Here is a 13063-nt window from a genome sequence, read left to right as displayed (position 1 = left end):
TGGTATAATTCAGTCCAAGTCTGAAGGCCTGTGAACCAGGGGGGCTGGTGGTGTGAATCCTAGTTGAAGAGAAGGAGAAAACTAGGAGAAATGTTCTATCTCAAGCAGCGAGATAGGGAAAAAAGGGAAGAATTCTTCCTTTCTCTGCTTTGGTTCCATTTGGGCCCTCAACGGATTGGACGATGCCTACCCACATCGGGGAAGGCCTTCTATTTTGCTAAGTCACCGATTCAAATACTCATCTCATCCAGAAACACCCTCACAGATACAACCAGAAATAATGTTTAATTCGGACGCCCCATGACCAGGCAAGTTGGCACCTAAAATCAGCCGTCACAGTGGGCAGGGCAGCATCATGGACTGCTGCATAACACGGCACACCACGAAGCCTCAAGTGAGCTTTCCCATGGGAGGGACAGTGCTAGCATTAGATCATCTTTCCTAGGAGCACTGTGCACTGTGACCATGCAGTCCAGCTAAGGGACCCCGTGGCTATGTGGTCCACACACCATGTAGAGGGTAGATGAGTTAAACACTCGAGGTAGTCAGGCCTAGGGGAACTGTGCCCTCTTGTTTGTACAGTTCACAAGTTGCGAGCAGGTGCAGAAACCTCGCAGCAAGGGGCCTCCTGGAAGGAAGTGGGCTTCCAGTCTCACCTTGGATAACTGTGAAGCTTAGGGACATTTGCAGCAGAGATATGAACTCCTCATATCTTTCTTCCTCTAGCAATAGGAGGAATAACTCTTGTGGTTGGGGTGGGAACATGAATTCAGGAAAAGAGTTAGGGAAGTGATCTATGCCTGGGCCTTGTAGGAAGGACAAGATTTTCACAGATAGAAAAGCAGGAAAGGATATGAGATTCCTGAAAAGGGTCGTACCAATCCTAGCAAGCTTCTAAGAGTTAGCCTGTTGTCAGTGTTCCCTGGTCTTCCCCAAATGTCTGCAACCTGAACTCACTTGCAAAATATCCAGGTGCAAACCTTGGGTCCCTCACACCATGCACAGCCCAGTACTATCTGACCCCAGAGCTCAGAGACAAGTCCTCTGCATCTCTGCTCTGATACATCTCCATGTCCGTATCTAATATGAAGAACTCACATTTTGCCTGGAAGGAGTAAAACTTGGAAGGCTTCCTGGAGGGGGAGGTAATTGATCTAGGCCCGGGTAAATTGAATGTGCATGCTTTCCAAAGTCTAAGATGACAAGAAACAAAGCACAAGGTATGTGCAGAGGCCTAAGAAGTCGAGCTAGGCCTTGAGGGATGGACACGGCTATAGAAAGACGTAGGAATACGACCAGAGATTTCCTTTCCTGACGTCAGCTTGGGCCTTGGGAAATGGCCAGTTTCCCGCCAGTAGACCTGCCTGAGAGGAATGGCCGTTCTCCCCGTCAATCATCGCAGGCCCACCAATGACGATGTTGGGAGGCGGGGGCGTGAGAGCGGGAGGAAGCCCTAGCGCGTGCCTAAGCGCGTGCCTAAGCGCATGCCTGTCTGGATTGTGCTTCCGTAGACCGTTTTCCTCGGTTAGGATTTAACGTGGCGGCTCCCTTTCCGGAGATCGTAAAAGTGTAAGTTTTACTAACCTTACTCGTATTTGGCTGTCTGCGGTGTGAGTTGGAGAGTCGGGTAGATGGCGTGTCCTGATGGACACTTTGACAGACGTGTCTGCGGGCTCCTGGGTGGATGGCGGAGAAGACCTCTCAGGCACTTCCGGGGGGGTTGGTGTGGGGCATTATTGTAACGGCATGCTGAAACTTGAAGAAGATTTTCTTTGTTTAAATGTGGGTCTCGAAGCTTCCATCCCAGTTATGGTCTTAATGCTTTGTAGTGTTTGCGGCTTAAAGTGAGGGAAGGGCGGGTGCATTTGGCTGGGTGGGTGGGGGCGCCGGACGGTCTGCCTGGTTGACTGGCGGCCGCCATGGAGCTGATTCTGCTTTCTGTTGTAGGGCGTTTGGGGTGGCTATATCGCTGCCGGGGATTGGTCCAAATGTTGACCTTGGCCATTTTTGTGACCTCTCTTAACCATTGAGGGTATTTCTGTTATTTTCCACGTGAAACGAGACAGTAAGGCTCTGAGGGATCGCGTGCGGTGTTAGGACAGCTGACGGCCCTTGGCTGCCTTGGTGTTTTGTGGATAAGGGAAAGGGGAAGTTTGCCCCAGCCAGTCATGTTACGAGCTTCCAAGTTACCTAATTTTCCTGCAACTGTGTTCGGCTGTCCATCTGTAAGCAAGTCTCCTTGTAGATCTGTATAATCACTGTTTCCTTCAGGACCTGTGATGGAAAAATCTAGTACTGGCCAGCCTATGGGCCTGTAATGAGAAGAGAGTGGACCCGGAATTAGCTGTCCAGACCTGCCAGATGAGTAAGTGCTACCTTATGCTGTGTGGGGCCACAGATGCTGGGAGGAGGGTAGCATCCATCCCATCAGCTGTACCATTATTTAACATGGTGTTGAAATGTCTTCCCTGAGTCTCTAAGACAGGAACTTCCAACAATGTCAGGATCACTCCCTGAGCGCTGCTCAGACACTAGGTTTATAATCGATGCCTTTAACTAGTCAGTGGCATCTTTTTCCAGTTCACCCTGAGTGCCGTTCTTACAGACAGACTGAATTTATTAGAATGTCACATGTCCAGAAAGCCTGATCTTGCCATCCTCACATCAGAGCTCTGATCTGTCTTTTTATCCTTTTGGAAAACACTTGTAATACCAGGCAGAAGCAGGCTGGACTGGATGGGATTGTGAAAAACAAACTTCAGGAATCCAGAGACTGTGGGAGTGCTGTTTTCTTTCAGGTAGGGGAACATGGATTTGAATGTAATATAAAGCCAGCTCTGTTTAGGAAAGGGGAGAAAGATGAGGCCTGTACACCAAGTGAGCGGCAGAGAATGATAGTCTGCCAGTCTATCCCCTCTGTAAGCGGGTGGGCGTTTACTTTGCAGGGGTTCTGGAGGTGTAGGCTAACAAGTCAAGTAATATGCAGGTCAATACTTGACTAAATATTTACCCTTCCACAGTTTGTCGGGGTTTTTTGTTTGTTTGTTTGTTTGTTTTTTTTTGCTTTGCAGATGTTGCTGAGACAATACATCGTGTTTCATTCAAAATAAATTTTAGTGTCTGAGTCTGACCCTTTCTTACTGTCATCTTTGAGCCTCAGTTTCCACATTTGCAAAATGGGAATGACACCTTGCTCTCGGGGATATCTCTTGTGTGGTTTTTGTAAAGTGCTCAGCACGCAGGAGGTATGGAGGGAATTAGTACACCATTTCCAGAAAGTGGGAAGGGAACATTGTGGCTTCATTTAGCTCGTCTCCCTACCTGTCCAGACCCCCATTTCAACCAAACGTTTGTTTCCTTTCACAGGGCCAGCAGATTTCCTCAGATATTACTGGGCTGCTCTTTGGAAACCAGCCTCATTAATCCTGCTATGATGCCAAGAGGTAGCCCAGCAGCTCACACCTTGCCTTGCCCTGAGCCACTTTCTGTTCTGGCCATCTCTGACGCCTTATGCTGAAGCTGATGTGGCTCAGCACCAAGTTCAGGCACCAAGAAGGTGCTTGTTAACTGGCAGTGTGGGAAAGGTCTCCTCTCTTTCATTGTCTGTATAACGTTACTTCTTTCCTGGGCAGGGGTTAATTTGTTGAAAATGTGCGGAAGAGTTTTCACAGTTGGGGTGGGGGAAACGCGCCAAATAGAAATATGAACTCTTCTAAGGTGCATTCAGAGACACTTCTAACCTCCAGTTTCATAGAAACCTCGGGCTCCTCTGTTGCTTTATTAGCACGGGTTTTATCCGGAAGAAGGCATCACAGAACCTGAATTTCATTCACCGAAGGTTAAAAGGAAATCCACATTTCTTTGTGATTGGAAACTAAAGTGTGTAGTCTTTAGAGGGCATGTTTAAAGGCTCTTTGGTTATCCCTGTAATTGGTGAAATTACTTTAAAGCTGTGAAAGAGGGGGGTGGTGATAGTTTCCTACTCAGTGAAAACCTGAAGCCTGAGATACTTAGAGAAACCTGTCCTAGGCGCATGTGCCTTCACCAAGTGGCATGACGATGATCAAAACTGGCTTATTTCCTAGTCAAAACAGTTGTGAAACTTGAGGATAACCGTGAGGCCTTCTTCCCCTTCCATACACACTTGTTCCCACTGCCCATCAAAGTGAACCTGGCTGACTTCGTTGGAGGCAGGGGTCAAGAACACCTAAATGGATGGTTGAATAGGTAAATCTGCTGTGTATTGGCACTTAAAAATAAGTCACAAGGTTGAGGATTCCAAAAAGGTGACTCTCCAGCTGGTGACAGTCTCACAGATCAGGGCTCTCATGGAAAGAGAAGGTAATCCTCTTCTGAATTTGAGGTGGAATCTGGCTTGCTGGTTCCTTCCCAGGAATTCATTCCTAGGCCAGCCATGTCACTTAGGCTCATGAGACAGCACCTCAGTGAGTGTCTACTCACTCGTGGGAATGTTGATGTTCTGTAAATTCTTGGTGGGAGGTATTCCTTTGGATACATACCACAAGTGGGATTGCTGGACTAGATGGTAGTTCTGTTTTTAATTTTTTGAGGGACGTTCATACTGTTTTCCATAGTAGCTGTACCAATTTAACCTTGAACTAAATGAGTTTCGTGAGCGGTGGTTAGGCCACTCTTGATTGTCGGTTCTTTTCAGGAGAAGTACTGTAGAGATTAGAGGCTCAGAGGGGAACACACTTCCCTGATCAGGAAAGGTGGAGTGACTGACTACATAAGGACCTTGGTTGGGGTGCCTAAAGCCTAGAGGTGGGGAAGGGGCTGGGAAGAGTGACCCTCTATGGAGCTGCTCTCAGAGCACAAGGAGAAAGCTGGACAGGAGGACATAGGCCCTCAGTGTGAAAGGTGCATCGGGCTTTCTGTGGTCCAAGATGTCTGCTACCTATTTCTCAAGCCCTGGTACTGCCCGGGATCACTGCAGCACGGGGACTGAAGGTAATAGTGCACATCGCTGAGTGTGACATGAGAGTGGATTACTTCCTGGCCAAGGGGAGACTTTGATGATGAAGGCTTTACCCTATGCTACAGCCTTCCTCAGAATTTTGGACTTCGCTGTTAGAGATGTTCTTGTGTTCCTGCTCCCGTCTGTGCACTGCCTTAGGCTGTCGAAAGCGGCTCAGGAAAGGTGACCTTTCCCCCTCCTATACTGTGGCCTAGGGCAGTAATCTGGGGGCGTCTCCTGGGAGGCGCCCACTGATGTTGACTGCACTTGTTTGCGTAGACCGCTCAACTCTTCTGTTGGGACTACCTGTGGCCATGAAGAGGCACGTGAAAGTGAGCTGCTGTTGCTGCTGTGTTCTCCTGATATGGCAGCCAGACACTTCTTCCTTCAACACCCACACAGCTCAGGTGCCTTGTTAAAGTCCTAAGGAAGGCGCATATTGGCAATGGCAGCATGTGGGGCATGGGAAATGTTGAGTCTGGGGCAGAAGTTGGCCGTAGCCCGATGTCAGAATTCTGTGCCATTGTGCAGAGCGAGGGCACATTGGGATTCCCGAGGAGTCCCAAGTCTGTAGGAATGTGGTTGGAACTTTCCACGTTCGCTTTCTGCACTCTCCCACTGAGCACGCTCTGCACGTTGGTTGGAAGAAAGAGGTCCGATGGATCTTGTCAATGAGCTGTGCATGAATCGGGGGCCATTTGCTTCTTCCGGGGCATATGCCGATGAGCCTGGATGTCCAGGAACCTCCCGAGTCAGGTGCCCCAGCTGGAGGATGAAGCCCTTGTATTCCTCTTGCTGGAGAGGGCTACCCCCGGAGGCTGTACTGTCTCTCCCCACTGTGTATCTGCTGGAAAGGCTTTCTAGCAGAAAGGCTGGCTACTGGTGGCTCCTCTTCCATTTGGGTCTTCCTGGTGGTGGTGGGGGTGACATTACCTCAAGGGGACCTTCCCTGCATCTCGAGGAAGAAGGTGGTGTTGGTAAACAGTGGAGAGACAGTTCTGCATTGTTTGTGGTGGTGTGCTACTGGAGTGGGGGAGGGGAAAGGGGAGCTCAATTTGGGGAGGGAAAAGGTCCCATGGTGTCCCCGTTTCAGGCTTTTGCTTTCTCTTGATGAGGGAAGTTTGGGCCCAGCAGGGCTGTGAGCAGGAGGCTCTGAGAGTATACGGAAAGACTGACAGTGGTGAGGACAAGGGTTTTGGTGTGAAAATTGTGGTGGACATTGTGGGTTCAGGGCTCTTTCTCCTGTCTCTTTTCTCCATTCTTGTGCCCTTCCTTTGGGTTAACACAGTGAGGGACAGAAGATAACAGTGGACCCTGACGGATATACTATAAGAAAATAGGGCTTTCTTATAAACTAGGACATTTATCATGGGAACAGGATTATTGTCCGTTTCCCCAAGCGAATTGTGATTTTGCCTGCAAGTGAAGGCTTTGCTGTCTCTTCCTTCTTCTGTGTTGCCTAGATCCGTGAAAAATGGCTATTGTGGAAGGGAACTCTCTGTCCTGCTGTACTGTTGCACAGTATACAATCTAAGGGAGTTCTGAGAAGGAACTGCTGTTGCTTACACAATTTATTGTTTTTCTCCAGAGGTATTTTCTGCCCTTTTCTTGTAGCTTTATGGGCTCTTGGTCACTGCTTTTGCTGCCAGGTCCGTGAAGGAACACTCTTGGTTTGTCAAATTGCCAAGAGGCTTATTTCACTTACGGAAAAATTTTGCATAAATTGCAGAGAGTCAGAAATGGCAACCCATTGCCTGGAAAATCCCAGGGACAGAGGAGCCTGGTGGGCTGCCGTCTGCAGGATCGCACAGAGTCGGACACAGCTGAAGTGATTTAGCAGCAGCAGAGTCAGACAAAGAACTGACCCACATTCCACAGTTTTTTAGGAAAGGCGAGAAAGAAGGCCTTGTCCCTTTTCAGCATGAGCAATTTAATTTTCCTTATTTTAGTTTCCCTTACAATGTGCTCCCCGTGAGATATCAGGTCCCCTGGGTATCTTCAGCCTCCCTCCAAGTGCTGATTCTCAAGTCCTGGCCGTAGTCAGACCTGTGCAGAGCACTTCCTCAAGAGGACCTTGTGGAAACAGCACCTGAAGGACAAGTAAAAGGGATGAGTGACTGGTTATCCTCTAGGAGGTTTGTACCCATACATATGTCCTCAGGGGGAATTCTCTGTGATCAATAGGATCACTTGGGATGAGGATGAAAACTACAAACCTTGTTTAGAGATGGTTTAAATTGCTCTGCTGATATCAGCAGTCTGCTGGCAAGTGGAGCTGAACTTCATCTCTCACCGTCCCCTTCTCAAGTGCTCTGAAGGAGCAGAGATATGATCTCCAATTGGCAGAGGTCCGATTTCTGTGTCTTGTGGTGCACAGGACCTGCTAGAATACTTGGTAGGAGGCAAGGACTCAGATCCTGCAGAGTTTTAAGTATGGAATTTAGTGTGCAGCTCTGTCAAAAAGGGTGGACAGAATGAGCAAAATATGTGCATTCCTGTACAATTTGAATGGTCTCTTCATCCCTCTGGACATGAATTTGCCCTCCCAGTCCACTATGCTGACTCCAGCATGCACACAAAATGAGTTACCAGGCCATCTCACAGTTTAGATTTGGATTGGCTTTCTGAGCGTCCTTCGCTTCTCCTTATTCATGTGCAAGCCTACTGTACTACTTCTTAGCAGCTTTGGGAAAGAACAGCAGTGGGCTCACTTCAGTGAATCCTAAGGAGATTCACTGGTTTACTCAGCCTCTCCCTATCAGTCAGACAAAGCACCTTCCAGAATGCTGAAAGGCCTGTTGTAGATTTTCCTCTAGTAGACTGTCAGAGTACTGAGCCACAGGATATAGGAGATAGTTAAAGCTGGGAACCAAGCACCTGTGCATCTCCTCTGGACCCCAGAACTGATGTGTACTGAAAAGGCTAAGAGGGTAGATCTTACTGTTATGTTTTTATTACCAGATAATAATAAATCATGAAGGTGGGATGAAACTTCAGAGCGGATGGGTGTGTTTACGATATAGATTATGGAGATGCTTTATGGATGTATACTTATCTCCAGACTCATTAGATTGTATACATTAAATGTGTACATTTTTTTGGATGTCAGTCATTCCTCATTCCTCAATAAAGGGGTTTAAAAAAATAATAAAAAAGACCCTTCCATGATCACAAATGAGTGCCCTCCCTCCAAGTGTTTTTAGATTTTAGAACTGAGAGGGAAGAATATTTCTCCTTGGGGAAATGGGTAATGCCATTTACAGCTTCTGTATTATGGGTTTGCCTTGGTTTTTCTGTGGATACCTAGTATTTGCATTAGTGGTGTATAAGGTTAACCTTTAGTCCGTAGGATTTTGAATTTCATAGAATCACAGCAGTTCTACAGAAGTCGCCAACTTCATGTGGAGGACTTCGGCTCAAGGAGTGACCCTGTGACATCAGCGAGTTGTCATTTGACCAGAAATTGACTTTGGGGTATTGTGCCTTTGGGAATGGCTTGGACTTTGGGTTGTTTTCATTTTCTATAATGTATGCTTTTGTGCTTACTCAAGAAATCTTTAAAAATTTTATACCCATGGGGGCATGTCAAAGTGCGTGTGTGCTGTACGTCTGTTCCACAGGGAGGAAGGCACTGTCTCAGGCTCATTGGTCTCTCTAGCAGGCCTCTTTTCTCTGAGACCTTCCCACAGCCTTCTATTTGCTGTGTCACTGAGTTTCCTGGCCAGAGCTACTTGATTTGGTATACTTCTCATCTTATCCTAGTTGAGCCAGTAATACTTTTGTTATAGTTTGGGACTAGACCCGCAAGAATGAGTGAGAGCCTGCAAAGGTTCACTAGTAACCTTCTACTGCAGAGAATATAAAAAGACATACTGTTGGGACGTCCCCAGCAGTCCAGTGGTTAAGACTCTGTGCTTCCAATATAGTGGAGAGGGGTTCAATCCCTGGTGGGGGAGGTAAGATCCCACATGCTGCACTGCACGGCCAAAAAAAAAAAAAAAAAAAGACATACTGCTGAGTTTCCCTGAGCTAGCCTCATTTCTGTGTCTTTAAAATGTATTTGTTGCTTAAGTTTCTTGTATTTTGTTAAATACTTGTGTTCTTGCAATAAAATTCATTTGCTTCAGAAGCTCTCACTTGTATGTTTTTCTTATTCTCAGTGAACACCAGCATGATCAAGAAAGCTGCGGCTCTGTCATGTGCATTGTCACCTGAACCGGGGCGGAGCTCTAAGCTCTGGAGTCTGATGCATTAAGAACAGGAGCGGGTGGCAAGGGGATAGGGTCTCCAGGCCATGCTACAAGTTCCCCGCTTTGTAAAGCTCGCCCCTTTGTTTAGGGAAGTATTCCCCATAATGTTAGTCACTCAGTCGTGTCCGACTCTGTGCGACCCCATGGACTGTAGCCCGCCAGGCTCCTCTGTCCTTGGGATTCTCCAGGCAAGAATACTGGAGTGGGTTGCCATTCCCTTCTCCAGGGGATCTTCCCAACCCAGGGATCGAACCCTGGTCTCCTGCATTACAAGCAGATTGTTTACCATCCAAGCCACCTGGGAAGCCCGATCCCCTAAAGGTAGCAGGTTATCTAATACCTCCCTATGAGAAGTGATACTTTTAGCCACTTCATGAAGGCCATGAATGCATGTTTGGGGATCGTGGAGAAATCTGATACTCCCGAGGGCAAGCAGAGGTAGGGTGACCAGCATGGTTTTATAGAAGATTAGTTCAGAATTCAGTAGGACCAAACTAGAAGCAGCAAGCACACAATTAATTCCTGCTGAAGTCTGCATTAGCATCTCGGTCCTTTGTGCCTGAGACATCTTTTATTACGCCACACCACTAGGTCTTACAAAGACTTTGTAATAGCAGAATTAAATCAGCCAAGTGGGTAGAATTTTTTGGCATTGTTTATTCTTTAAACATAACAACACACTTTCCAGTTCTAACTGGAATTAGACATGCAATTAACTAAAATTGCAGGTCTTACGTATAACTTACCATGGTTTAAACATTTCAGCAGGGACTTCCCCGGTGGTCCAGTGGCTGAGACTCCATGCTTCCAATGCAGGGTGCCCATGTTCGATCCGAGGTTGGGAAAATAGATTCCACATGCCACAACTAAGACCCAGTGCAGCCAAATTAATAAATATTAAAAAAAAAAACACTTTCCCCCCAAATCGCCTTACTGTGGTCAGTAACCCCCCTCTCCACCCCCACAGGAAAGGAGAAGTCTGTTCTGCCTGTAGATCTTCAGGGTGCCTGGGTGTCATAAAGATCTTGGGCTGAAGGTGGCAGCAATTCTGTTCTTGCCACTCAGTCTAGAGGGCCCCAAGCTTCCATGTCTCATTTCCTGCCCGAGAGGTTCATCAGGATGCAGAGCTCAGATTACTTCTCCTTTGCTCTAATTGCAGCTGGAACTTTATATCCCTTTTATTATTCTCTCCTGCTACAGAACAAGTCTCACAAAAGACTGTAAGCCATCTCCCACTGGCCCTATTTCAGGTCAGTGGGTATGATTTTACCTGAGGTAGACTGCCAAACACCGGAGAAGGCAATGGCACCCCACTCCAGTACTCTTGCCTGGAAAATCCCATGGACGGAGGAGCCTGGAAGGCTGCAGTCCATAGGGTCGCGAAGAGTCGGACACGACTGAGCAACTTCAATTTCACTTTTCACTTTCATGCATTGGAGAAGGAAATGGCAACCCACTCCAGTGTTCTTGCCTGGAGAATCCCAGGGACAGGGGAGCCTGGTGGGCTGCCATCTATGGGGTCGCACAGAGTCGGACACAACTGAAGCGACTTAGCAGCTGCCAAACACCGTGAAATCCCACTACCATTCTGATCTTAATTGACACGCCAAGCCTCACCAGCGCTTTCCTGGAGGCGGGCCCAGGGCAGAGGTGGGCGGGGCCGTGAGCCATACTGGCGCCTGTACAGGCACCGCCCTCCTGAGCAGATGGTTGCTAGTGCACAGGCGCAGTATGGAGGCGGAGCTAGGGCTGAAGGGGCGGAAGAAGAGGGTTGGGGAGGGGTGGAGCTAGTGGGCGTAAGGAGGCGGGATCAGAAACGAGGGGCGGGGCCTAGGTTTCCCCAGGCGGGCGGGGGGTGTAGGGCAGGGGCCAGGGCCCAGGGGAGGAGCCCAGAACTCTGCGTCTTACAGGATGGCGGCGAGGCCCGCTGCACCTGGAGCAGAGGAGTCAGCCAGGTGCCCACCCTCCTTGCCGAGCCCGCCCCTCACTTGTCCTTCTGAGTTCCTTGGCTTGCATGAGGTTCTGTGAACACATTTCCCTGCTTATTCATGCATCTCTCAGACAGATTATTGGCACCTACGCTGCCGATGTTGCCTGCAACATTAATGGGAAAGTCCCAAATACTAGTCAGCATAATCCAGAGCAGCATGTTCAAAGAGTGCACCGTGACCAGGGAATGTAAGGAAGATTGAATGCTAAGAAATCTCTTAATTTTCTGTATTAAAAGACTAAAAGAAAATAATCATCTGGTCATCTGCATCAGCTTTGAAAAGATAAAAATGAAGGGTTATCTGATGTTACCAGAGGCATTTGCTTTTAGTCTATTACCAATACCAGAAAATCAAATTACCACTCAGATCATTAAGTTACTTTCTCTGACATCATCATCACATATATGTACATAATTCACTGTTTACTTAGGGCAATGGCACACCAATTTCTTTCACAAATCATGTGTTTTTTATGAGACAGTGCTACAGGTCAACCTCTCTGGATACCCACGACAGCTCAACCCGAAGAGGATGTGACTCTTGTTCCAAAGGAAAATATGTAATTAACTAACCTGTTTGGAGTTGGGATTTCAGTTGAACTCTTACTTAATATATTGCACATATGTTGGAACATTTAAGGAAATCTTAGTTTTACAGATTTTATAAGTTTACTTTAAAAAAATAGGTTTGGTATTCATGAAGGTTTTACTCACTGCCTGCTTTATTGCCCCTCCCAAATCTGTTCTTCCTCTGTCTTCTTCCCCTATGTAAATGAAAGTTCTTTTCTTCATATTGCTTAGGCCAAGCACCTTGGCATCCTCCTTGACGCCTCTGTTTCTTTCACGTCCCACACTAACTGCATCAGCAAATCCTCAGCTCTGCTTTCAACGTATAAGCAAAGGGCTGCACATCCAGGAACAGGAGGAATTGCTGTGGCCTTTTTTTTTTTTCAGTCAGTTTACCACAGTCTGTATGGGTAAATATGAGCCAATACCTAGAAGCAGAGTCCCATAAGCAGAATACGGACTCATAAAAAGACATGAGCTAATATATAGAAACAAAGTCAGTAGGTAAGGTGTGTGCTTACTGAAGGTGTATGAATCCCTTCTAATCCACTAGGGTAGACACAGAATCAAAAATGGCTGTAAAGGAAACATCTGTGGATTTGCAAGGGGTTAGAATTTCAGCTCAGTGTGCTCTCTCCATATCCTAAGAGGAGCAGAAAATAAAAGGAATCTCCTTTCTACCTCCAGGAGAGTAGAGGAGAAAATAAGCATATAGCCCACAACTTGAATGTTGTGCAAAGTTCAGATGCAGGGGTAGAGTTTTAGACCACTGTTTGGGATCAGTACAAGTTTGTGATTGATGGAAGAAATTTTCACAATTGAGGTATGGGGAAATCATTCTGGCTTATATGTGATTTAGCTTGAACTTTATGCTAACCAGAACAGCCTGTCTTATGACCTGATTATCATGCAGTGTACATCTGCTTTAGCCATTAAGAAAAGAATTCATTATCCAGAAGTAAAGTATGTCCACTTTGAAGGTAGGGATAAATGCTACCCTCTCCTATGATGCTTATGCAAGTATTCCTTTAAAGATAAGTTTTTCTTCCCAGATACCAAGGTCCTGCTGATTCACTCTTGTACGTGCTAATCTATCCCTTTTGAAATCTTGAAGGAATGTACCCCTGCATGTTTCTCTTTGATGGTTCTTTGTTCTGAAAAGACACAAAACTGTGATGAAAACCAGGCTTCTCCAGCACAGCTTCTGAGAGTTACTGATAAGCTGTTCCCTAGGCTATAGTCCTCGGTTTGGTTCAAAGAAAACTCTTTTCTATTTCT

The 13063-nt window shown here is 46.9% G+C and overlaps 2 long non-coding RNA genes across 2 annotated transcripts; one reads left to right on the top strand and one right to left on the bottom strand.

Moving 5' to 3' along the window:
* Positions 1-2025: 2025 nt before the first annotated feature.
* LOC138930017 (uncharacterized) lies at positions 2026-3778 on the top strand. Its single transcript, XR_011446075.1, has 3 exons — positions 2026-2365; positions 2717-2798; positions 3367-3778. It is a non-coding gene; the product is annotated as an uncharacterized lncRNA (long non-coding RNA).
* A 3109-nt stretch (positions 3779-6887) lies between these two features.
* Positions 6888-10869, bottom strand: LOC138931149 (uncharacterized). The gene is made up of 4 exons (XR_011446422.1): positions 10499-10869; positions 9975-10094; positions 7195-7395; positions 6888-7067 (listed from the first exon to the last, which is right to left on the bottom strand). It is a non-coding gene; the product is annotated as an uncharacterized lncRNA (long non-coding RNA).
* Positions 10870-13063: the final 2194 nt, after the last annotated feature.

The sequence above is a fragment of the Ovis canadensis genome, chromosome X, assembly GCF_042477335.2.
Source record: "Ovis canadensis isolate MfBH-ARS-UI-01 breed Bighorn chromosome X, ARS-UI_OviCan_v2, whole genome shotgun sequence".
Lineage (NCBI taxonomy): Eukaryota > Metazoa > Chordata > Mammalia > Artiodactyla > Bovidae > Ovis > Ovis canadensis.
Note: the sequence above shows the minus strand (reverse complement) of the source record. Positions and strands in the feature narration are given on the sequence as shown.